General features: G+C 34.3%; 1 long non-coding RNA gene across 1 annotated transcript in view; it reads left to right on the plus strand.

Moving 5' to 3' along the window:
- The window catches only part of LOC308499803, a 103887-nt gene that overhangs the window by 27913 nt on the left and 48157 nt on the right, over window positions 1–27817 (plus strand). The window contains exon 2 of the long non-coding RNA XR_013993639.1: window positions 10798–10877. This is a non-coding gene — a long non-coding RNA (uncharacterized lncRNA). The remainder of the gene's footprint in view (window positions 1–10797; window positions 10878–27817) is intronic.

Raw genomic sequence — 27817 nt, forward strand, 5'->3', positions numbered from 1 at the left:
CCATGAGGCCAAATGGACACCCACGTCTGTCTTTTCCCACTACCAAATCGATGATGCCCATAGCCTGCAGGAGTAGCTGGGTGCCATTTGTCGAAGAATTGAATATGAAACTTAAAGTCCATGGTTAGCTTGAAGTTTTTCAATAATAGGAATTTATCACCTTTCTCCCACCCTCTCACCCCACACTTTTCAACTTTCTACAGACCATTAAAAAATTCTCCAAAAGATTTTTTTAAAGCTACTAAATCATCAACTGAAATTAAATCACAGCTATACGCAAGAAGCAGCACTCTTATTGAGAGGTTTTTCCAGACTAGAAATGGTTTTCCAAGAGGATACTCAATACAGTGAAACAGAATCTTTCTCTCGCATTTTTAAGATCTGTGTGCAGCACTGGTAACATTAAAAGAAGATTCACTGGTCACATGAAAAAAGATGACTCTTCCCATCCCTGCTCCTTCAGAATTAGTATGGCATTTTGTAGCAATTTCTACAAAGGCCACGTTGACAGGATGAATCCCCGATCACATGAAGCCCTTCCACTCACAGTCATCCCAAAGACCTGTGTTATTATACTGTGCTGGTCAGGAGTCTAGTGCCAGCTAACACAGCTGGCTGAGCAGTGCAGCTTTGATGTGCACAGTAGTAATGCTGGTTTCATTCTTCCTCTGGAGAGGAAGGCTGGAGGTTGACTCTTTAAAAATAGCCAGTTTAGAATGAAGCAGGCAATGGCTGATGACCATGATGCTTTCCATTTTGGTTCAGCTTTGTTTAAGTTAGAATCTGATACTGTTAGTACTCTCTCATATAATAGTAGGACAATGCCTAGGCATCTCAGTCTTAGCATTCATGTTTATTTATACAGCTTGAGATTCTAAAGCTAATATGAAGGACAGACCATTACACAAGTTTTTTGTTTGTTTGTTTTTTAGTTTTTTATGTTTACATAATGCTTTACTGTATGAGGAACTTAACAGTTTTTGTATGTATATAATGCCTTCCTGTAATATTAACTCCAAAATAATTAGAAGTTTAATGGGAAAATGAGGAAAAGAAATAAACATAAGAATTATCCTCTAAGAAAGGAATTGACAAGACACAGGTTACCTGGTCTTACAGGTGAAACAGGAATCAAGCAATATATATGTCTACATGTTCACATTTCTAGGTTCAGTTCACATTAACAAGGAAATTGAAAGAACAGATTCTTTTGATCACATAAAATACTCACTATTTTTTTCCTTAAGAACAAATGTTGTCTTTTGTAGTAATTCATTATCTTTTCTTTGGTAGTTTCTTCTCATAATATAAAATATGTGGGAATTAAAAAACAAGGGGAAACTCAAAGAAATATGAGACCTATGTATATTGCTGCAATGATTTTTGATTTGCCAAAATGTTTTTCTATGAAATTTGCAAAAATCATTTTCCCCAAACATGAATGACAGAATAGAGTATATCAACTTGCTACAGTTAAGTATTACATAGAAAAAGTTGATAATAATATTAATTTTAAATTTGTATTGAAAAGTTGCCTTTTGAACAGCATTGAGTTATGTACAAATCTTGAACTATAAATGCTTTATTATTTTTGTAATTATCATGTCACAATATTAAGTCTGTTAGGTCTATCACACAACACCAGGTGTTGATGGTGAATTACTATATATTTTCATTCTAGAAATTTTCAACATAGTTTAAATTTTTAAGTAGTATTTTTGTATAAAACAGAAAAAAAATATGGGGGGGTATTTATGAAAGATTTGAAGAGATTTCAGTTACAATTAGAATTTTTCTTAACTTGGTATTCCAGATACCAGGTTTGTCAATTGTTGGACATTGGAAGTTTACTTGAGGAGCCTGCAGAGAATGGTGACCTTGGCCCTCCCTGTGAAGCTGTAATTTGTTAGACAGTCAACATTTAGTCTGGAAGTCAATCAATCAGCCAGCCAGTCAACCAATTTCTTTCCATTTAGTTGCTACAAGGTGGAACATTTTGGAACTTAGAGGAGAGTGCAAACTTTCTCAGCGCTACAACCACATGATTCAGTCATCCATGTAGGGTGATATATGGGGACGGTGGGGAGAGACAAAAAAATCACTGGGAAATTTTAATTTGGAGAGAAAATGCTGATCCATAATTTGCTTGATTCAGGTACGGAAAATCAAGTACTGATCTTGTCATTATATCCATGCCATTTTGGGGACTACATGATTTTAGGGAAGGCAGTAGTAAGCTATGGTATACACAACAGTAAGTCCAAATCTTGGTTCAGCTGCCAATATATTTTAATATTTTTATCAAATCTAGTTTTTGGTCCATGGCCTATTTAATTAAAATGTGGCCTAAATAATTCCTATGCCTAATAATTCTAGGATTCTATGATTTTTTTCTCCATCTTTATTAATATATAGAATAATAATTCTCAATGATTTCCTACAGCTTTCTGGTGTGTTATGAGCACTTTTCAGTGAACTACCTCTGGTTGATCACTGTGTAAACATTTTGTTTTGTTACAATCAAGTTTACAGTTTTAATGATGTCCACCAAATAAATCATTACATTAAGGGGATTGTGGTATAGAATCGCGTACAACTTGCTACAAATAAAAAGTAAGAAGTATAGGACAATATTAATCCAGTACTAAAAAACATATAATTTTCTTAAGAAAGTATTAGGCCAATGATATTACAATAGTAAACAATTATTGAAACAGCATGATGTTGCTAAGTGTGAAAGTATGAGTGGTGGGATAACGGAATGGTTTTCTGGATATTATGACAATTTGTTATACTTCAATAGTGATTGCATTATAATAATAATAATTGCCCTTTAAAAAGTGTCATATTGGGTTTTTAAATTTTTTCCAGTGTGCTACCAAATAATTCTGGTTTTTATAGGGGTTTTACAAATACAAGAAAGTTAAGATTTACTATAGAAGGTTGAATAATCAAACTGATCCACAGTAAATACAACTTCGATGAAACCCTCTGAATCAAGTCTTGAAATGAAAAAAAAAAAAAATCATACCTAGAGACAGACCATTTCAAGTTCTCTACGACTTAGTGCAGCATGTTTTTCTGAATTTACTATAAATAAGGAGATTTGTAAAAAGCAAAACTTGTTCTGTATTTTACTTTGGTACTTCCTTTTGAGGAATGTGCACTTCAAACTGATATGCTGAGTTACTATTCCCCTTGCACTCATATTAATATTCAGACTTTGAGGTTTCCTTGATAATTAAATATTTCCCTAACTTATGAAATTCTTAAACTAAAAATTATCAATCAGATATTTTTTGAAAACTTGTGAGACTAATACTAAGTATGAAGAAATACTTGCCCGGCACATAAATGAAAAAAAAAAAAAAAAGAAAAGCATGGATCAAATTGGATAGCACCTCTCTGACAGTTTGACTTGAGGCCAGAAGCAATAGTTTACACTAAATGTTGTTTTTAAAATGCAACCTTTAGTGTTATTTGATTTTTTTCCCCCCAAGCAAACTAAGATGTGAAATTTAATAATCCCTTCTGACAATTTTATAAAAATGGGCTGCCATGCTTAATTGATGATGGGCCCCTTCATCTGCCCCCTCCACGCATTCACTGTAAGTTATTGATAGGGAGTTCACAGCCTCTATCCATCAGATCTTTGACTGCATCTGTGTTATTAACCTTTGGGTTGATCTGAAAGTGGCATCACCCCAACTAAATGGCTGTCATGTCAGCCTGGCAGCTCGGCTTTACATGTTCTCTTTCACTTTCACTTTGTCTCCAAGATCATCTGAACAGATAGGGACAAAGCAATGTAGCCAATTACCTTGTAATTTCTAAATAACCCAACTTTTCTCCTGAGATAGTGTCAGGAGGAAATAAAGTTCTAAAAGGTGTGAGTATGTCATGCACTAGAAATAGAAAAGTGAAAAGTCTGAGCCATAGGGACCCAGGTTCTAATTTTGGCTCCAACTCTATGTGACTTTTTGTAAGATGCTTTAACTTCTGGGCCTCATTGGTAAAGTAAAGGAAATTATTTTGGGGTAGAGACAGTGAATTTTCCTCCAGAAGTAGTTTATATATATGTGTGTGTGTGTGTGTGTGTGTGTGTGTGTGTGTGTATGTATGTGTGTATATATACATATACATACACACACACACATATATATACATATATATATATATATATACATATATATATATATATGTATATATATATGTATATTTTAGTAGATAGGACCTACCTGTTTGGGGCAGAGCTATTGTTTGGAAGTGTTAAGAAAAAAAAGACATACAATAAATAAATAATTTGCTGACTGCCTCTCCCCCAAGACCTTGAAAGGAGCCTGTTAAAGTGAGGGACTCTAAAGGTTATTTCACAGTAACTTCACAGTAAATGCCAGTAATGTTACTGCGCTCTACTCCACCCCATACACACATATTTTAGTAGGGCTTCTGCTCTTTCAGCTAGAGACTACATTTCTATCCTGCCTGTTACTAAGTGTGACCACCTGACACAGTTCTGGCTAACAGGAGAACACAAATTATAAATGCAATTTTCAGATCATATCCTTAAAAAACTCTGCTTGTCCTCCATTTCCATTTTTCCACTGGCTGGGAAATGAAAATAGCGGGACTTGTGAAATGGCACCATTTTGGACTCTGATATGGAAGCTCTACCTTGAGTGTGGCAGAACCCTCTAGGGTTAACTCATTCTGGATCACCCAAAATAAACTAAGTGTTCTTTAAGAAAGAAAGAAACCTGTCATTTTTTTAAGTCAATGTATATTTGGATTTCTTTCCTAAAGTGGCTCAGCCAATATTCTAACAAATATAAATACCTACATTCTAGTATTCTCATGAGAGTTAAATGATATAGTGCATGTAAAATGCATGTGATATTCTGCAAATGATATCTTCTTTCAGACTGAAGTTTTGAATTATCTAGTTTTGTTTGGGCAAAGAAGTAATCCTAAAATCAACAGAAAAAAACTTTTTTTATTAATAGTTTAAAATATATTATTATTTTTAAATAACTAATGTCTCACTCTGTTTTGAACTTGTAGGCCAAATATAATGCCTAGTGTCATTCCATTTATCTTCATGTTTATTATCTTTTATGGATATTTGGATGAGTTTATAATGTATATAAAATTTATAGGGCATATGGTAGTTGCTCAACACATATTGAAATACACTTTCTCTCCTTTTATCACATTCTACATTAGATATAAAATATAATGGCTTTCTAGGTCACAAATACTAACCGACTGGCCTCCCCATTCTTTTGAGGAATTGCACCTTCTCCCCACATTCTAACTATGTGGTCTGAAAGGAACTGTTGGGATCTTGCCTCTTTATTGACAGTTCTTTAATGGGCTTGCAAATTTTTCCGTGGGATTTCTAAAATATTAATGAAAGAGAGGTAGTCTTTTCCCTCTGGTTCCAATGTTTTATAAATGTGAAAACTGAAGTTTTCTGCAGCTCTACCTATTGCCACATAGGAAGAGTTGTGGTAATATTGCACTTATTTGTTCTAAATATGTAAGGCAATATCATCCTAGCTTTCCCTGTGACTTGTGTCCATGAATCAAAAAAATTCTCCTCAATTAAGGTGAACTAATGTGGGTTTCTTTCACTTGCTGTGAAAGTAATCCTTAAATAAGAAGACTCTTTGCTTCAAAGCCCTCTGTCTCCCATGGTCTATTGTTGGAACAAAGAAGATCAATATGTCCAAATTCTCTGCCAGATCAAATTGGCAAATGCTGTGCCTTAAAATAAGAAAATTGATCTCTAGGACACATTCCTACCCTCAAGGTATTTGCCACTGGGTTGAGGAGAAATGATAGGAACAACTAACAAATAAATAGTTAAATAATACAAGCTTTAACTAAGAAAAGCAATAATAATAATAATAATAATAATAATATGAAAAAAAAGTACAGTAGTATCAAAATTACCTATGGAACTTGAGGACCAGGGCAATAAGCAAAGCAAGGCATATGCTAAATCGTTAGCAGAAGTTTTGTTTAAAACTTCTATGAGATAGTACCTGCAGACATGCCTTCCCTTTCTCTGCAGCTTGAAAAAAGTAAAAGAGAACCAGGTCTCCTCAGCCAAACCATAGAATCTGCAGATCTATGAAGCCTGCAAAGGCTCTTCTCCTCTTCCCATTGCACCCTCCCCCAAGGACCCCTCCCTCCCTGAATAGCCTGCCTTTCCTAGCTCTGTACAGACTACTCCAGACATGCCATGCAAGTCCCACACACTGGCTCAGCAGGGTGTAGCAGTATGTTCATCCTCAGAAGCTTACTGAGTTAACTGTTGCATAGTGTTCAGTGAAATATAATTAAGTCTCACATTTTCTCTAACTCCTTGGATGCAGTTTGTATTTATCACTCCAGGCCTTACTGGGAATACTGGAGAGATATTCCTGAACCACAATACACTTATTTTGCATACATGCTGGAAGCCCTTCCACAAGTTCTGAATTTTGTTTCCTGTATGTCAACTGCTCACACAGTTTCCCTCAAGGGTCACATCTGTAACACCCATTTCTTTTGTTTTGTTATAAGTAACTGGTCATCCAAAAGCATGGCATTATCACCTTTTTGACTGAGAATGTTTATCACCAGGATCACCTGATTCGTTCCTAACCCAGGGGTTTAAGCCATCTTGAATATTATTAGCGGTGATGGGAACAAGGCAGAAATTGCCACTTCCTTAGTAGATACTAACACACACATTACCTGGTTAGAGAGGCAGAATTATGTGTTGGCAAAAAGCAGAGACGGTGGAGCAGAAACTGTGTACTAAGACTGACCTAGGTTTAAACTCGGATCTCTCGTTTTCCAGCTGTATCACCTTGGCTAAGTTACTTTCTCTAATTTCCTTCAATTTCACCATTTATAAGGGTAAGACTAGCAAAAAGTACCTGATAGAATTGTAAAACTTAAGAAGTATAACTTTCATAAAATGTTTTACCAAGTGTATAATGAGTACTCAATAAAAGTAACTGTTAGCTATATAGAGATTCTATTAAACATGAATAAATTTCAAGTGAATGTATAAATAATATACCATGCTCCTTTTTATACTGTAAAAAATATTCAGCAAATTAAAGTAACCCTTGTGGGGGCTTAGTTTGAAAGTGTAGTGTTCCTCTATAGGGCAGAAAAAAAAATTTTCCTTTCTTCTAGATCTTTGGCTGGCCTGATAATTAAATAGGCATAAAACAAATTAACAGGAGAAACACAAATTTGATTTTGTAGTACAGAAACCCCACAATGACAGGGAAAGCTTTCAGACATCAGACAATTTGAGCTTATATGCCATAGGGAGAAGGGGGTAGGAATCTAGACCATCAAAGGGAAGTAAGACAATTCACTGGAAAATAGGAAGAGCAAATGTTTGGTAAATAAATGTTTGCACTGCCATGCAGATAAGTCTTCTGATGTGAAACTTTGTCTCTGGTAATAGTGTTCTTCCTGGTGTAGACCCCCTATCTAAACTCTTTTAGGCAGTTAAGGCAGTTAAAGCTCTTCTTGAGTCTATTTTGCCTTGATTATTTTCAGTGGAAGATAATTCACTTGCCAGTGGCACATTCTGGAGCAGCCTGACCTGAACACTGTAGCTCTAAAAACAAACAAACAAACAAACAAAAAAAAAACAGAAAGACAATGTAGACATTAATTTTGGATAATTTTAAGCTAAAGTTATTCTAAAATTTAATCCAATAAACAGTTATTAGGTTTCATCATTGTGCCACGAAATACACAAGCACCAGCAATACAACATTAAGAATAATTTAGTGAGATGAGCACACTAATTGAGAATGTACATTTGATAGCCTGAATGCAAAAGTAAAACATAGTTTTTCAGACAAGAAATGATGAGATAAATGTGTGTTCTTTCCTTGTCTGCATAACTGTGATTTAGTTCATTTCTGCCTTCATGTTTTACTAGTTGTGGTTTTTCAACATATAATTACATTTATACAATAGGAAAGCACAAACATTTTAATTATCATCAAGATCTAGTATATGTATTTTTCAGTGCAACAATCATGCTCTTACTGTTAAACTGTTGAGAAAAATAATATGTAGAATTTGTTGATCATAATTGTTTATCCAAAATACAAATTGACAGAAATTCACTTGTGTGTACGTAATTTTACTGGCTCAGTTGTCTAAAAATAATATCTACATGTAATCTGGATTATGGAACTTGCTTTCTAAGGAAATCTCTCATTCTATAAATTTATATATTTTTCTAACCTTCCCATAGTCTCCTTTCTGCCTTCCTTACTACCTTGGAGAACCCAACTATTCAAATATTGGGAGATTGCATTTTGTGATGAAGACAAAGGCAGCTAATTTTAAGTAAATGTTTTGATTCTTGATATGTAAAATGTAAGAGCAAATAAAAATCTGAAATAAGAGGTTTAATTTTCCCTGTAAAAAATAAGGGAAGAGATGGACTACCATTCCTTTTTTTAGATATTTACTTTAGAAACCTTGCAATTGTAAATTTTATTTATGTCTCTTTGAAATGTATGTAAATCATTTTAAAGGCTAAATAAGCCTCTTGTAAGTTTTACAATCCAGAAATATTTTTCTCTAGGACTTGAGAACCATCTCTTTGAAATGTAATCATCAAGAAAGGCAGCATCCTTACCTCCCAGTTTTTGTACTCAAGTAGGAATCCAACTCCAGTATCTCCTGTCATTTCTTACCTTATCTATGTAAAGGCAAGAATTTAATTTGCCTTAGGATAAATCCAATTAACTAAGACAATGGGTCACCTCAATTACCAGGTGACTTTAGAATACACTGTGTGTGACAAATGGTGCTGTCAAGTCCTCTTACTTGAATAATAGTTATCGTTTACCTTGACAACATGCATAGGTAGAATTGGTTGTATCTGCTTGGCCATATATAAAAAAGTGAAATTTCTTCTTGTCTTTGCAATATCGTATTTTTTTTCTTTTTTTTTAAATTCAATTTATTGGGGTGACAATTGTTAGTAAATTTACATAGATTTCAGGTGTACAATTCTGTATTACATCATCTATAAATCCCATTGTGTGTTCACCACCCAGAGTCAACCTGAAGAGACATTTCTCCAAAGATGTACAAATGGCAATAGACATATTCTCTGACATAATCATCAGAAATGCAAATGAAAACCACAATGAGATATCACCTCACCCCAGTCAGAATGGCTTTCATCAACAAGACAAATATTAACAAGTGTTGGAGAGGCTGTGGAGAAAAAGGAACCTTCAGACACTGTTGGTGGGAATGCAGACTGGTGTAGCCCTTATGGAAGGCAGTGTGGAGGTTCCTCAAAAAATTACGAATAGAATTACCGTATGACCCAGCAATCGCTCTCCTGGGTATCTACCCAAAAAATCCGAAAACATTTACGTATAAAAACATGTGTACTCCAATGTTCATTGCAGCTTTGTTTACAGTGGCCAAGACATGGAAACAACCAAAATGTCCTTCAATAGATGAATGGATAAAGAAGTTGTGCTATATATACACCATGGAATACTATTCAGCAGTAAGAAAAGATGATTTAGGACCGTTTGTGACAACATGGATGGATCTTGAGAGTATAATGCTAAGCGAAATAAGTCAGACAGAAAAAGCAGAGAACCATATGATTTCACTGATATGTGGTATATAAACCAAAAACAACAAAAGAACAAGACAAACAAATGAGAAAGAAAAACTCAGAGACACAGACAATAGTTTAGTGGTTACCAGAGGGTAAGGGGGGTGGGGGTGGGAGATGAGGGTAAGGAGGATCAAATATATGGTGATGGAAGGAGAACTGACTCTGGGTGGTGAATGCCTTTGCAATATCTTAGTGGGTTGCCTATAATGCTCATCATGTAACGGTTGGATCCTTATGCAATAATAAAACTGTTTTTTTTTTCCTACCTTTGTGGAGAGGTTTTTCTGCGTTGGCGGATTTTGTTTTTAGTTATACGTCCTAAACAAAGGTGAACATAGATATCATTGATTCATTAAACCATTTATATTTTTAAAATGTTTGAACATTGCTCAGAAATGATTTAAAAGTAAATAAAAATTTCTATACATGTACATATATTAGGTTGAATCTTTTGATACTGTTGTTTTGTAAGTGAAAAACAGATTATCAGTATTTTCATGTATTACAAATTTATTGAGCACACATTACTAATTATATGAGTATAGAGAAATGTGTGGAAGAATCTACATCAAATTTAACAATAACTAATTAGTTGAAAAGAGGTGATTTCATAGTGTTATATAAATATTTGTTAAAGGAAAAAATGGAAAAAAAAAGATGAATGAATGAATGACCATAGCCAGAGAATGTTTTTGAGGACCAGTAAAGATTTAAAGAAACTAAACTGAAATGAGGTGATAGGTGTCTGTGTGTGTGTGGGGGGGGTAACAAAAATATAGAGTCAATATAAATATTAATATCTTTTTTGAAAAGCTTGACCAATAATAGGCAAGATAGACTTTAATATTGGTTAAAAGAGATCCTTCTGTAGTTGTGAGTTCCTGGAACACATTTGCATGCTTATTAATATCATTGTTGGTGGCAAAGAAGCTGGAGATAGAAAAGAAGCAACAGCAAAATTAAAAGCTGGAGGTGACTGAGAAAGCAGGGGAAGGTACTGGTCTTGTTTTGGTTCACAAGTTCCTCTATTATAATAGAGAAAGGATGAAAATCTATTTGTAGATCTATTGGAAGGTTGGGAGGATCTTGGCTGATGATGACTTTTTTTTATTTCTAAGGCATGAAGATGAGATTGATGCATCTGTCTTAAACGCTGCAATGCTGTTGCTGAGCCGATTGCATGTCTGCACAAGCAGAGGTGGGGCCTTACGTGCTTTCAGAGTTATCATTTTGTCTTGTCATTTGCATGCCCAGCTACTATTTCTGAAGTAAGTTCATTGTACCCAGTTGCCTAGGACAAATGGTTTTTCATCTTTCCTTACACATTGCCAAGTAAACTCTCCCCATACGGACAACCCTAGAGTTGATCACAGAGAAACAGCACGTTCTCTTGTCTTCCTCTTGGTAACATTCTATTTGGGGTCCTTGGTTTCTTTCCTCAGTTTGGACCACCAAAGGGCTTTAAAAAGGAGATGGATTCTGTCTGGATCCCTTTTCCTCCAGATGTTCTATATCAGTTGAAATTCAGTCAGGAAACTGGAAATAACTTCAGGTATTTCAAACAACAGAGAGCTTACTAGAGGGGATTTGAAAACCTGGGAAAGAAAATAGTAGGGAGGCCACACCACCATTTAGGAAATCAGGAAATGCTCAATTTACAGGACATCACTGCCATTACTTTTACTGCCCACTGCATTAAAGCAGGTGATCAGTTCTTCTTCTTCTTCTTCTTCTTCTTCTTCTTCTTCTTCTTCTTCTTCTTCTTCTTCTTCTTCTTCTTCTTCTTCTTCTTCCTCCTCCTCCTCCTCCTCCTCCTCCTCCTCCTCCTCCTCTTCCCCCTCCTCTTCCTCCTCCTCCTCCTCCTCCTCATCTTCCTTCTTTTCTTATTATTAGTTTCAGGTGTGCAAAACAATGTGATAGTTAGACATGTATACCACTCGCAAAGTGATAGCCCCCCTCCCCGAATCTACTACGGCTCTGGCATCCTATGTAGTTGTTACAATGTCACTGACTCTATTCCTTATGCTGTACTCCACATCCTGTGACTATATATATATTAAATTATAGTTGACATTCAGTATTATTCAGCTTCAGCTTTAAGTGACACTGCAGTGGTCAGGCATCTACACACTTCATGAAGTGGTCTCCTAAATAAGACAAGTATCCATCAAATACCCTACAAAATCTTTACAACATTATTGATTATATTCCCCAAACTGTCTTTTGTATCCCCATGGCAATTGTGTGGTTACCGATTGTGCTTTCTAATCGCCTCACATTCTCCCTCATCCCCACCCATCTAGCAACCCTCAGTTCTTCTCTATATCTCTGAGGCTGTTTCTGAATAGTTTATTCATTTATTCTATTCTTTAGATTCCACATGTACCCTGTTTCCCCAAAAATAAGGCCTAGCTGGACCATCAGCTCTAATGAGGCTTTTGGAGCAAAAATTAATATAAAACTTGGTTGGTCTTATTTTACTATAATACAAAACGGTATAATATGATATGATACGATATGATATGATATAGTATAATATGGTATAATAATAAATATAATACAATACCAGGTCTTATATTAATTTTTGTTCCAAAAGACGCATTAGAGCTTATGGTCTGGCTCGATCTTATTTTCGGGGAAACACAGTGAGCTCATATGGTATTTGTTGTTTTTTTGCGTGACTTATTTCACTTAGCATAATGTTCTCTAGATCCATCCATATCATTGCAAATGGTAGGATTTCATTCTTTTTTATGGTCGAGTAGTACTCCGCTGTATAAATGTATCACAGTTTCTTAATCCAGTCATCTATCAATGGGCATTTCAGTTGTTTCTATGTCTTGGCTATTGTAAATAGTGCTGCAATAAACATAGGGGTGCATTATTTTTCCCCAATTAGTGTTTTGGATTTCTCTGGATAGATACCTAAGAGTCGAATTTCTGGGTCATAGGTAGTTCCATTTCCAGTTTTTTGAGATACCTCCATACTGATTTCCACAGTGGCTATACCAATATAAAGCATGTGATTCTTTAGAGGACACCAGGAAGCTGCTGGAAAAAACTTGATGCTGAAGCATTGGTAATTGTCAGCCACAGCCATGAGAATAATAATTGTTTGTTTTTCCTATGCCTTCCAAATATACACTAGTTCTTTTCCTTGGCAGAATCTAACCTAGGTCCATACTGGCAGGAATTCCAGTTTCTATGATAAAAGGAGAACGTAGAAGGGGGAAAATGGGGTAGAGTGGCCAACACGATTCCATATAATCCAGCATATCTCTCATCCAAATTATTCACATCTTTTCCCAAGGAACAGTTCCCACCTGACCTACAGTAGGATATGCTGAATATGTGTTCTCTGAGTAAGACAACAGCTCATGCAGGGCAAATCCTAGTAGAAACTTAGGCCAGTAAATTGAAATTAGTTAAGCCTTTAAGGTTAGGTTGATTTGCCTCTGGCTGCCCAGCTCCTTTAGCTGTAGCCCCAAAGGCATAGCAAATTATAGGAGTCATTTGTAGGGCTGCCAAACAGAAACTCAGTAATATTTGTATGTTTTTGCTGTGTCCCACCCAAATAGGGGAAAAGAAAATACCAATTTCAAAGCATCACTAAACAGTTGAATTCAAAATAGCTGATACTTCTCAATGAAGGTAGGTCTGTTGTATGTAATACTTTAGTAAAGACAATTTGTAAGAAAGTTCAAGATAAAAAAAAATATTGATGAAATTGCTTTGAAGTATTTAACTTAGAGAAACTTTGTGAACTAACATTGGTAAAGAAAGTAGAGAGTTAGGAAAGTTTGAGCGGGATGAAAAACTAAAATCACAATATCTTCTCTCAGAATATTATACCGAGTAGTCTATAAGGAACCACCACAGTTAAATTCAGTAGCGAGACTTTAGAAAAGCTGAGAATACCATAATAAAATCGTGAATTTTATGAAACCATGAGCAACTCCTTCAATGAAATGTCAAGAATTCTGTATTTCTAGATTTAAATTTGAATGTATATATGTGTGATTTATATATCCTGCCACTTACTTCCTGCCCGAGAATATCGGCAAGCATATCAAGCAACTATCTTGCTTTGTAGGAATCTCATGTTATTTCTGTATAGGGAAAAGACAAGATTCTAAGAAGATTGTGGTCATAAGAGGACTATTAGATGCTTAAATTGAGTCTGATCAAAAAACAAATGGAAAACTTAAAACATATTCTTTAGTTTTAGGAAAAACTGAAATTTAAAGGTCACGTCCGGCAATGTTTGAATTGTCTTAGTAAAATACACAGCTTAAGAGCTCTGAAATACAACACATACAGCTTTGAAAACATGGCGATGGCAAAATAAAACTTTGAATTTCCCACTTCTTTTGTTCTCACAGTTGAAAAAATTTTCCATTTTTTGTACTTTGCAGTCTAAGACATATGAAACTCTGGGTTTTAATAAAACATCATTTCTAAACTTATCAAGGTAGAAAGTACCTTCTTAAAAATTGAGAATGGTCCTAAATTAGACTCTCTGAGATTTTATAATTTAAAATCAAGTACAATTTAATCTGCTATATATCATATACAATTTTATATATTATATATGTATGCATTGCCCATTCTGTTTAAATATACATACATATATATATATATATATATATATATATATATATATATATATATATATATGGCAGCAATAAAGAAGACAAATACCACATGATTTCACTTATATGTGGAATTTAAAAATATCAAAACAAATGAACAACTAAGCCGACTCAGAAACAAAGAACAAACCGATGGTTGCTAGAGCGAAAAAGGTGAAGGGATGGGTTAAAAAGGTGAAGGGTAATATAGTTAATAACAGTGTGATAACCACACAGTGACAGATGGTCACTGGACTTTAGTGGGGTGAGCACATTGTAAGATATATAAATGTTGAATCACTGTTTTAAATACCTGAAAATAATACAATGTTGTATGTCAACTATATTCTAATAAACAAAATCGACAACAGAGAGCGGATATTTTTCAAAGTTTACTTACGGTATATAATCGTTTGGTTGGTTGCTATCAGAGATATGTATTCAATGTTAGAAATCATAGTTTGGTTTCCAATATAGTCTAAAATAGAACTAAAAATACCACATAGTAAGTTGAGCTGTATTTGTGTTTTCTTACTTATTTTTTAAAGTTTCATTTTTCTCTCTACACTAAAATATTTATATTTTGAAATCTTTGTTCTGCAAGCTATATTGCAATTTCAATATGTTAGGGATTGTGTACATAATGTGAACTGATTAGGTTTTAATCAGCTACTTCACCAACTGAGACAAACAGTACCAGGAAAAATCAAAAAGAAAATTATCAATATGTCTTAGAATTTCCATATGCATTTATGCAAAAGTTTTCTGGCCATAAAATCCTTCAAATAAACTAGGCTTTCAGGTAAGTCAGAATAAATTTACTCTGTGGTTTATATCATACACTTGTAAGCGACAATAAATGTACTCTGCATACCAGTGTGGCACAATGGATGGAAAATGTTATGTAAAAATAATAAACAGGGAAGATTTTCTTCTATGTAAATGATCAAAAGATCCATCCATTGACAGCCACAATTTATCACCAAACCTGAGGATTAAAATTACATAGAACAATTTCCTAAAAGAGGACTACTGAAAAATATATGAATTAGCAAGACAATTTCTTTTGACCAACTGTACGTGGAGCTTGTTTGATTCATTCTGGATATATTAAAAAAAGACAAACAAACAGGTGAGAAATTTGTATAAAATTTTGTGCCATTTCATTTGCAGTTTTCTTTTTCCTTCTTCCAAATTTGTAGTTTTATTATTGCATACTTTGTCATACATATAACTTAAATGCAAAGCATAGTAACTTTTATTTATAAACTTTTCAGCATAGTAATTGTGGGAACTACTTTCATACAACATTTGACATTAAATTGGAGAACAACAACCCTCTCTTACAGAAAAACAGTGTCAGTGGAGTGCAGACTGAATTACAAAGGGCAAAATTTCCCAGAAGCTATGAAAGATTAAAAAATATCTCAGTTGTGGCATTCTGTTTGGTATCATGTTACTTTGAATTGCTCAAAGTTTCTTTTGAAACTTAAAAACAGAAGAATAGCAATCCGTTATTTCATGATGACCAAAATCTATAGGACTTGCTGTATTAAATTATCAATAGAAGCCATATTTAAAAGGAGAAAAATGATGTTGTATGTCTGTATTTGATATGTTGTGACAATTTTTTTCAACAAAAATTCCTTTTGTACTTATATTTTATAAATGGGAGCTATTTGTTTCACAATCAAATGTTTCTCTCAGTCATATTTAAGGAAGCCAATATTTTGGCTACAACACTCAGCTTTAAAATGGATATTTTTCAAATTTCACTTACAGTTTGGTTTCTTGCTATCAGGAATACATTTTTACATGTATTCAGTATTAGGAATCATGATATGGTTCCAAGTAGAGTCTAAAACAGAACTAAAGATATCAAATAATAAGTTGAAATATATGTTCAATGGTAAATATTTTGGAATTATAATTTAGGATTCCAGAATCCATTTATCTATTTCCTTTCCTCTCTTTTACCACATGTTACAAAAAGTAGCATAGCATCCATGAAAGAATAAGGGTTTTGGATCCAAAACATCTAGATTTGAGCTGGGTTTATTTTTGGCAAGTTTCTTGCTATCACCGAGCTGTATTTATCCTTTCTGTAAAGCGGGGATAATGATGCTGTGCCATTGTTGAGAGACAGTATTTTGTATTTTTTTTTTTCACATTTGAGCGTGGTCTGGGCTTTCTGAACAAAACTCAGTGGAAAACTTTGTTAAAGGATTTAATCATCCTTCATAGCAAACATGTTTTAAAATCTTGGATGATGTATTGTTCCAAAGGTATTTAGACGCTTATCTCCCCTGGCGCTACTGGCTATCCTTCCAACTTTGGGAGACTGGGGACTTCCCTCTCCTTTCAAGGAAAAGATTTGTTTACATTTCCAGCTAGAAGATTTCTCTCTGTCTCTGTCTCTGTCTCTGTCTCTCTGTCTCTCTGTCTCTCTATCTCTCTGTCTCTCTGTCTCTCTGTCTCTCTGTCTCTCTCTCTCTCTCTCTCTCTCTCTCTCTCTCTGCCTCTCTCTCTCTCTCTCTCTCTCTCTGTCTCTCTGTCTCTCTCTCTCTCCCCCCACTCCCCAAAGGAAAGAGGGACAGATGTGTCGACTGTCCTATACAACTTCTGAGTCTCATAAACTCGGGGTTCGTCTTCTGTCATGCAACCCCACTGTAACCACAAGGTAATATCAGGCTATCGGCATGTTAGCATGTTGCCCAGCAGAGATTAGAAACTGGGGAACCTGCGTTAAGATGTTCTGTGCTTAGTAATGATATGTTCTCTGATCTAGTGACCATATTTATCCTATCCGAGCATAAATATAAATATATAGTCATATATGATATTAAACACACATACACACACAGAGTGCCCCCCAAAAAACAAAAACAAAACATATACACATTTTAAGAAAGGAACACTGTATTAAAATTGTAATAATACATACCAATAACAAAAGATGGATACAAGTCATATTTGATTTCTGCAATTACAAGAGGTGCTCAAAGTAATTACCATCAGCATCCAGACCCTTCTGATTACAGCAAACTATTGTTTGAGCGACAATGACCAAAGTGTCCACTTGTATACATTTTTTGGCACCCCTGGTATACATATATACCGTGTTTCCCTGAAAATAAGATCTAGCCGGATCATCAACTCTAACGCATTTTTTGAAGCAAAAATTAATATAAGACCTGGTCTTATTTTACTATAATATAAGGCTGGGTCATAATATATTATACTGTACTATACTATACTATACTATACTATACTATACTATACTATACTATACTATGATATAATGTGATATAATGTGATATAATGTGATATAATACCGGGTCTTATATTAACTTTTGCTCCAAAATATGCATTAGAGCTGATTGTCCGTCTAGGTCTTATTTTCGGGGAAACAGTATATATATCGGGGGTGCCAAAAAAATGTATACACATTTTAAGATAAGATCTCTTAAAATGTATATACATTTTTGGCACCGTGTATATTATATCATATATATCACAGTTTTTCGCCATTTCCTACCTTAAGAGAACCTAGAATTTGTTGAGCAGCAATGTGTTCAGGCCCAGAGGATGATGCATATTTCTATTGCTAGCATTGGGTTAGACAGACCAGTCCCCTTTTCATCCAGTTAATTTGGAAATATGTTAACTATGGCCAAACGGAGTAAAGGAGACATCAGCCAAGTCGGTGATAGTTCTCTGAAAGATTTTCCTCCTGAGAAAAAGTGCCATATTAAGAATAAGAGAATCCCTTTTCTCTCCCAATTATATTATATTTTGGACGTTGGCATATGAGGATATGATGCATAGAGATGCAGCAGACATGTTGTGACTGTGAAAGGAAGTTTGAAGAAGGAAACCAACAGACTGAGGATGGCAGCGCAGAAAAACGTCAAAAGAATGAGCAAAAGAATGTTGTGGATGACCTCTTTAACCTGCCAAATCAACCCTGAACTCATTCTTCTATATTTTTGTTGTTGTTAAATATACAATAACTGCTCCCTACAATTCAAAAAAAACTCTTGTTTTCATGTGTTTAGATCTAAAATAATTATAAGTAATACACAAATCTACCTCAAAGTATTATGAAGATGAAATGAGAGATAAAGTAACTAGTATAGAAACCAGAAGAGAAAGCTTTAACAATAAAAATGGGACTGCTACTGCTGCTAATTGGGACTATCCCGGATGCAAGGATCTGATGTTCTGTTGGGTAAGTGTCTACATCATAGGTCAGAAACCTAATTGTGGGAGGGTTTGTGAAGGAGGGTAGTTGAAGCACAGGGACAGAAATGACAGGACATATTGGTCAATGGCAGGAACATTAGGGTGAAAGACAAAATGGGTAAAAATTTAATTAGAGCAATTGTTCTGAATGGGAGCCCTTTATACTCAACAATTATTTAGAACTTCAAAAACTTTGTTTATCTGAGTTGCCTATATCAACATTTACTGTATTAAATTTAAAACTGAGAAATTTAAAAATATTTATTGATTATTTCATTTTAACTTTACTATACCTTATTTAAAAACATATTTTATATACAATTGATTTTTTCAAAATAATGAGAAAAATTCCATTGTTTAATTTTTTTGCAAATCACTTTAACGTCTGGCTTCTTACATCTGATTCTGCACTGAAATTGTTCTAGTATGTTTCACTGAAGTATAGTGAAGAATTTTTGGTTTGACACAGATATGCATTTAGAAAAGGGAGAAGTATTGTAACAATCTTTAAGGTAATTGTGACTATTTTTGGGGGTAACTACACCAAAACTTGTCAATTGATAGTTTCTTTAAAGTTGACTGTAATGTAGAATCTTAATCCACAGCAACAAAATATTTCATACCAACAAATATGAAATACTTTGATCTAACTTACATCTTAATTATCTTTTACCCATGCATAATTTTGTATCACCATGCAGTAGGTATTTTGGAAAATATTGCTTAACTGAGATATGTATATCTTCCAAAAATTGACAAATTTATTATCACATTTGTTAACATCACTGCTATCCTCATCAGAATATTATTTAAGTATTGAGAAACTGTCAGATTCATGGCGGCTGACCTACATTTTCCAAAATTCTAAGTTTTCCCTGAAAGCTTGAAATTTATCATTGAACAAATATTGTCAGTTGTTTTCCTTGAAATGACAGATTCATTTCATTAATTAAAAATATAAAATAAAATGTCTGTCAAAACATGTCTTAATAATTATAGTATATCTGTCAGTTCTGTTTTCAAGTAAAAAGGCAGTAACTGCCCACCAAAAATGCTGTTAATTGAGCATGCATCTAAAAAATTGCACAAGTACTTTTACTGGAGATACTGGAGATAGCCATCATACTTCAGAATATAGAGAAAGTGTTATATCTCTATCTCCTACTTTCTCATGTAGACTATTAAAAAGGTATTTATGCTAAGGTTGAGTTTAATTAAATTAATAATTTACTGCTTTATCAAGAACACTGTTATGTGAAATTCAACTTTTTGCTATTCTAAACAATGATGAGTCTGTGGCAGTGAAGAACAATGACTAGTAAGTATACTGCTGATATAACTTAGTGCTGCCACCTTAATTCATGTTACAGTGACAGTAGTTTTACCATCATTATTTTTGCACCATCAATGTACATGTAAACCCAGTAAAAAAGACAAATTATGTCTTAGTATTATTATGAAATAGTTTTGACTTCATTGATCTCTGAAAAGATCTCACAAGCTGTTTTTTTGTTTGTTCGTTTTTGGGTGTGTTTTTTTTGTTTGTTTGTTTGTGTTTTTTTTTTTTGTTTGTTTGGTTTGGTTTCGTTTTTTTGGCTCCACAGACCATACTTTGAGAAAAATTGAGTTAGGGAAAAAGTAGGTAGGAGGGAAATGTATCAGTGTATCGCAAACTTCCCTAACGTACTGACATATGCTAGTAGAATGAAGACCTCACATCAAACCCATCAAAAGAGAGGGCTATTTATCTTGGTTCATCGACCATCCACCCCAATAATCCCCAGTTCTTGTTCCCAGTGGTAGATATTGTAATCTAGCCATCTTCCATTTGGACAGATGTAGTTAGAATGTGTGTGATGATTGTAAATCTTTATTGATTCATGATATATGAGTCTCCTGCTATAGTTGAAGAGAGAAACCAAGGAGTGTTGGTTTTTTTCCAGTCATCCAGGCCAAGTGTTTACTGCAGCAGATTCATGTTGTTACCAGGAGTTCCTCTTTTCTTCTACGTCAATGTTCCTTTTCTGTCATCAAATATAGGGGTCTGCTGCATATTTTTCCTTCTCCCCAAAGACTGACTGTTACATTAGAAGCAGGTAGGCTTAATTTTTTTAATTATTTACTTCTAACATCTGCTTTACAGAGTCAGGGAACAATTCTTGTTGACTCAACTATTTTATCTTGCTTATTGAGGTAAAGTTCAGTAACACCTAAAACTAAAACAGTTTTGTGGTCAGCAGTTACTTACTGGAACAGAGTTATTACTTTTATGTATTTATCACAGTACTTTTAGTTCATGAACCATTGACATTTGTTTTTGTTTTTTTATCCCAAGTTAAAAAAAAAATCTTACACAAACCTCTAAGAACTCTGCATAGTATGGCAAATAAATGTAAGATTTACTTTCTAGAGTTTAGAGAATGCCTTTTTATCTAAAGCATGATATTCTTTACTGATATATCCAACCTTTATACTCCTAATAATAATGAGGTATTAATTTTTACACTGGTTTTAGTGTTTATTGTATTTTTATATTTCCATCTTTCACGTTTTTTCTCATCTACCATTATTTGTTGCTATGATTGTACTTTACTGATCCCTATAAACAATTTTAAGTTATTTTTGAAACATAGTATTATATAAATAAGTAATTATAGAGGTCTACCAGTGACTGCTTATATGCTAGTCTGATCAAATTTTCATTTTATCCCAATTTTTCCTCTGATGGTAATTTTAAACGGCACAAAGAGTCTAATGCATGTCTCTCACAGTATGTGACCCCCGAAATTGAAATAAGCAATGATATTTTGGGATAATTGATTTATCCCAATGAAAATATGAGCTAATACTACAAGGAATCCTCAGGAAAATTAACCCATGGGACGTGAACTCCTCCTACCGACCAGTCACAGAATGGTTTTTCTTTCATGTAAGAATTGGTAGAGAGTACTAATACATTTAGACAATCGGTCCTAAGTAAAATATGGTGAATGCAGTGTATGAAAAGAACAGATGCATTTTGTACTAAGAAACAATAAATAATGTTTTTAAGACATAAATATTTCTTTAGAGATTCAGATATCTACTTACAAGATTTCATGATTTAATTGAAACTGTCGTTGTGTAAGACTAAATTTTAACTTTTAAAAATTTCAGCTTCAGAAAAGACACGATGTGGCAAGCATAAGCAGCACACGAAATCGTATTTAGTCTCCTTTCCTGTGTTTCCTTTCTTGTATTTCCTTTCCTGTATCCTCTGCCCTGTCAGTCTCATTACACAGTACATGGTTTCTAGAATGTAGTGACTGGAAAATGAAGTATGGAATCTGAGAGGGGAAAAAAACAAGTATCAGAAGAAAAAATGGTGAATCCCTCCAAAGAGTATAAGTCTTTTGTAGGTTGTCGTTCAGACATGAAAAAAGTGTTTAAAGAATTCATATGTAAATCTGGGAGTGTCTGAAAGGGATTGACCTCACACAAAATGTAACCTTTTCCTTCTGTTTTCATCTTCTTTGGAGGACTGATGATATTTAATGTGAAACTCACAAAGCATCCTTATTCTTACTTCATTCTTTCAGGATATGATATATTGAGAAAAGAAAAACCCTAAAATATGTAAGATAAAACAGATTCTTATATTATGATAGGAGTAATGATCTATTACTTCTGCAAGATGTTTTTGTCATTAGTGCTGCTATTGTACAGAATGGACTTACAGCCTATATAGATAAGTTAGAACAGATATTCCATAAAAAAATGTGATCATTTACTGACTTACTAGAATAAAAAGTGCCCCTGCTTCCCACCCATGGTACAGGGAATTTTCATATTTTTTATTTTATCAGATGTCAATGATCAAGAAAAAACAACAACAGCAACAAAAAGAACAGATACTAAAAAGTTAGTCTTAAAATGTATGATGCTGTAAACACATGATTAACTGCTATAATACAGTTCTAATTTACATTAAGGTTCTTTTTAGATGTCAGATTGTTTAATTTTTTTTAAACAACCTCATGTAGAGATATATATTATAAATCATAAAATGCACCCATTTTTAGTGTATTACTCAATAATTTTTGGTAAAGGTAAAGAGTTGTAAAGCAATCATCATAATCCAGTTTTAGAACATTTTCATAAACCCAAAAAAATTCCCTGTTCCCATTTTTAGACAAACCTCATTCCCACTCTCATCCCCAGGCAACCCCTAATCTACGTTTTGTCCCTAAAGATCTGTCTTTCAGGACCATTCATATGCACGGAGTAATATACTGTGTAGTAATGCATCTTACCTGTTTAGCTTAACATAATGTTTTGGAGGTCCATCTATGTTGCAGCACATATCAAGTTGTTCCTTTTTTTATTGTTGAATAGCATTCCTTCATATGGATATGCCACATTTGTTTAGACATTCATCAGTTGATGGGCACTTGAATTATTTCCACATTTTGGCTACTATGAATAATGCTACTATGAATATGCAAGTCATTGTGTGGACAATGTAGTTTAATTTTTTTGGTCAGATATCTAGAAATGGAGCTGCTGGATTGTATGATAAATTTATGTTTAACTTTTTAAGAAACTGGCAAGAGGTTTTCCAAAGTAACTCCACCATTTTATGTTACCACTAAGAATGTATGAAGTCTCTAGTTTTGCACATTCTTGCCAACAATGTTATTGTACCCATGTCTTTTTGATTATAGCCATTCTAATAGGTGTGAAATGACAACTCACTGTGGTTTAAATTTGCATTTCTTAAATGACTAATGAGGATGAGCATCTTTTCATGTGTTTATTAGACATTCATGAATCTTCTTTATTTAAATATCAATTCAAATCTTAATTGTCAGTTACTCTGAATGTTGACAGTAAGGTACAGGACCTTATTTAATTTGCCTTTTAAAGCTTCTTGATAGTCAGCCTCACAGGCTTTTTATAGTAAAATGCTACTTTGCTCTGCAGTGACATAGGTGAACCTTTCTACCTGTTACTATGATAACTATGTGGTTTCTTTTGCTTGCACCAATTAGGGAGAGAAACTTAATCCCCCACTTTACATATTCCCCTGCAGCACTCTGACTATCATTTAGAGGCAAAAAATCATGGATCCATTTTCAAAAACTGGAATAGAGGGTCACGGAGAGTTCAGCATCACATGGTGCATCTTGTGTGGGTCCTTCCTGTCCTTGGAAAATCTCAATTGAGATTATTTTTGCATACACTTACCTGCTGACCTCCTTGACTGGACCTGCTGCTTGACTGTAGTAACTACAAGGCTTGAGGACTTGAACCTGGTTACTCCATTCCAGATTTTTGTACCCCATTCTGATTGCCATCAATTGACAAAAGGATATTAATATTATTCAAGAGTGATATTGCTACTTCATTTTTTACATACTTTGATGCCTGTGACCACATACTTACTAGAAATACTAATTTAATGTTTACGAAAGGAGTTTGCTTCATTTTGGCAAGGTTCTGTAAGATAATGTTTAAAGATGTGTCCCCCTGCTCTGCACTATTGTGATGCATCTCACATACAGAGACATTTGCCCTACAGTGTTTCCAACTACTAGATAGTAGAGTTGTGTGATTCTACTTTCTACCATCACAAAGTAATGGCAACTCGATCTGTTCTGTCACCATAAATAACTGCAAAACTGCAGCAAATAGATGAGCTATTTTCAGACATAAGAAAACAGGTGTCATGGGACTGCAATCGTTGAGAGAAAGGAAACAAGTGAAATTAGCCACATGATCACTCTGGTTTGCTGCCTGAATGCACGTTCTTGACTATAGTTCAGGAAGAGGAAGCCCAAAAGTCGTTCCACCAAGCTAAGGAGACAAAGAGCAGAACTTGAGGCTATTGAGGTGGCTGGAATGTTTAAGGCAGGGTACCAGAGAAAAGATCCCTACCTAGAGAAGGAGTTTCGGAAACCTATATATGATTTGCCTTGGGTCTTTGGCTGAGCCAAGCTAAACGTGTACAAGTTGACACTCCAAGAGGAAATATAATGACTACCAAAAGACACACCACTACTAAGGAAGCAGGAGCTGAACACAGCTGCTGTTTGCATGGGATAGAGTTCTGTTTCCAATTAGCAGGTGTGGAGAGACTTCATTTAACATGACAGGTAGCAGAGAGGACACACTTTAGTAGTAGGGCTATTCTAGCCCTCAAGTAAAGGCTGCTGTCTGTTATAAATAACAAAGAGGTTTTTAAAGCCTTGGAAAGATGAAAGACATCTGTAGATAAATTAACCATAAAATAAACACTTTTTAAGGGAAACAATAATATCTAAATATCAATAATGTAATATTCATAATGTCCAATATACAGTAAAAAATAGACATGTAAAAAAAGCAATTAATGTGACCCATCACCAGGAGAAATAGCAATCAATAATGAAAATGAGGTGTCTGAATTAGCAGATGGCTTTATAGTAGCTATTAAAAATTAGTTCAAGTTTTAGAAGCAATTGTAAAGGGCAATTTTGAATTTATAAGCTATCCTGCATATAAGGTGCAAACCTCACGTTAAATAAGTACATAATAAGTACAAACAAAGAACACATGCATATATACATACATACATATAAATAATACATGCATACATAAAATACATGCATAAATACATACATATAAAATATATATTGTGGGCTGAGAGGAGAACATGAGAATATTGTAGGTAGGAGAAACATCAGAATAGGGGATAGAAAGGAAATTGACCTGTTCTGTAAGATTGGTTATACAGGAATATAGTGTGTTTGAAACAGTAGAAGATGTTAAAGAATTGAGCCAGTTGATACAGAATTTGAAACCAGATTGTTGGGTTTGAATTGGCTCCAACCATAGTAGGAAATACCTTGCTCTATCCAGTTTGTTATGTGATAAGTTCGAAAAATGTTCTAGTGGATAGTTGAGGATCTGTTGCAATTGCTGCAGGTAGGAAAGTGTCCTTGCTGTGTGTGCATATAGACCCATCTGTGTCCACATGATTAAAGTGAAAGAACTGTACAGCTAAATAAATTTGTCATGAGATGCACTCTGAGCACAATACAGAGAAAAAAAGGATTATTTTCTCAGTTATATCTTATGATTATTACATCTAGTTAAGGCTCAGGATCATCTATGTCAGGGAATAATCGTTATCTACAAGAAATGAATACGAGGCCTGACATGAAAAGAGTGTCTTATTGATATTTTTTTATTATTATAATTTTAGGGTATGGCTCATCTTTCAAATTTACTATAAGGAGTGCCAGCAATTTTAATATTGATAATAATTCAACTTCAAAGCACTTATTTTTCTATTATACCTTTTGTGAGCATTTATTTCAGGTTAGTTAAAGAACATCTTGAGATTATTTTTAAGTTAGCTATAGTAGCTGCTGATCTGTGTAAATCAAGATTTTGCTTATATTATGCAATCAAAACACACAAACAAAAAGAAAGACATTAGATGATAGACTAAGGTACAATAACAATCATAATTTAATAATCTTTGTTTTCAACTTTTAAAATCTGAACACCTTCAATCTTCTTCTCATTGATTGAAATGATAATAAATAAATGTTATAAATATATAAAAGTAAAGTTATACTAATTACTGTGTTTATATTTTTACTTACTGACAGTCTATGTAAGATTTTATTTGGAAAAAGTGGTCATTTGCTAACAACATTTAAAACCCCTTTTCTGTGTTACTAATTGAAATGGAATATGGAAAAGGTAGCATTGACAGTTCAGAATTCTGTGAAGATAAGTCTAATTTTTAGACATCTAGAGTCTGATGTAGTGACATTAACTTACATTGTAGAATGCATTTGTAAGTTATCATTATAGATTTCCAAGAAAATAAAATGTGGAAAGGGGTTGCAAAGAAGTAAAAATGGAAGAATAATACAAAGAGCTAAGTTTAAGTCTTGAAGGCATCTCATGATTGAAATAAATATAAAAACCAATTTGAAATACAGAGTTTTATTAATACATTTGCATTCATGTTGTACAGTAAATGTGGTGTTCCAGTTACGGCCTGGTTTGAAAGCCCTACTGCAATGTGACATTGCAGGTCTTCCAGTTGAGAGGTGGATTCTTATTTCTCTTCCACTATTGTGTCTTGCTTTGACGGATGGAATGTGGCAGAAATAATGCTGTGCAACTACTGAGCCAGTCAAAGATCTTGCACTCTCTTGTAATGCAGGTATCACATGTGAGGAAGCCCAGCCTGTTCTAGTCTCCTTGCAGGTGAAAGATACATGGAGAGAGGCCCAGACATTCTAGATGTTACAGCTGAACCAACCCCAGCCAAATTCTTAGCTGGGTGAAGCAGCACAGGTGAAAACAGCACAGGGTATCTTCTTACACAGCAATATATAAGTGACTCACTGAGCAAATCAGGCTTCTTTGGTGTTCAAATTTACATGTTTCTTTGGTAGCATATAGTCCCCCATAGTATCCGTGTATGAGCCTTTGTATTTCTGTGGTATCAATGGTAACTTCTCCTCTTTCGTTTCTGATTTTATTTACTTGTGTCTTTTCCCTTTTTATCGTAGTGAGTCTAGCCAGGGGTTTGTCAAGTTTATTAATCTTTCCAAAGAGGACATGAACAGAAACTTCTCCCAAGTAGACATACAAATGGCCAATAGATGTATGAAAAATGCTCAATTTCTTCACTAGCTATTAGGGAAATGCAAATCAAAACCACAATGAGACATCACCTCAAACTTGTTAGAATGGCTGTCATCAACAGAAAAATAATAACAAGTGTTGGTGAGGCTGTTGAGAAAAAGAAACCCTCATATACTGTTGGTGGGAATGTAGATTGGTGCAGCCTGTGTGGAAAGCAGTGTGGAGGTTCCTCAAAAAATTAAGAATAGAATTACCATATGACTCAGCAATCTTCCTCCTGGGTTTCTACCCCAAAATTCTGAAAACATTTATATGTGAAGATACACATACTTCAGTGTTCATTGCAGCATTATTTATGGTGGCCAAGACATGGAAACATCTAGTGCCCTTCAATAGATGATTGGATAAAGAAGAGGTACTATAGATATGCAATGGAATACTACTCTGCCGTAAGAAAAGATGAAATACTGTCATTTGCAACAATATGGATGGATCTTGAGATTATTATGCTAAGTGAAATAAGTCAGAAAAAGTTGAGAACCATATGACTTCACTCATATGTAGGATATAAAACTGAAAAAAACAAAGAAACAGGACAAGCAAATAGAGAACAAAAATTCATAGACACAGA

The sequence above is a fragment of the Rhinolophus hipposideros genome, assembly GCF_964194185.1.
Source record: "Rhinolophus hipposideros genome assembly, chromosome: 7".
In the NCBI taxonomy this organism is placed as follows: domain Eukaryota; kingdom Metazoa; phylum Chordata; class Mammalia; order Chiroptera; family Rhinolophidae; genus Rhinolophus; species Rhinolophus hipposideros.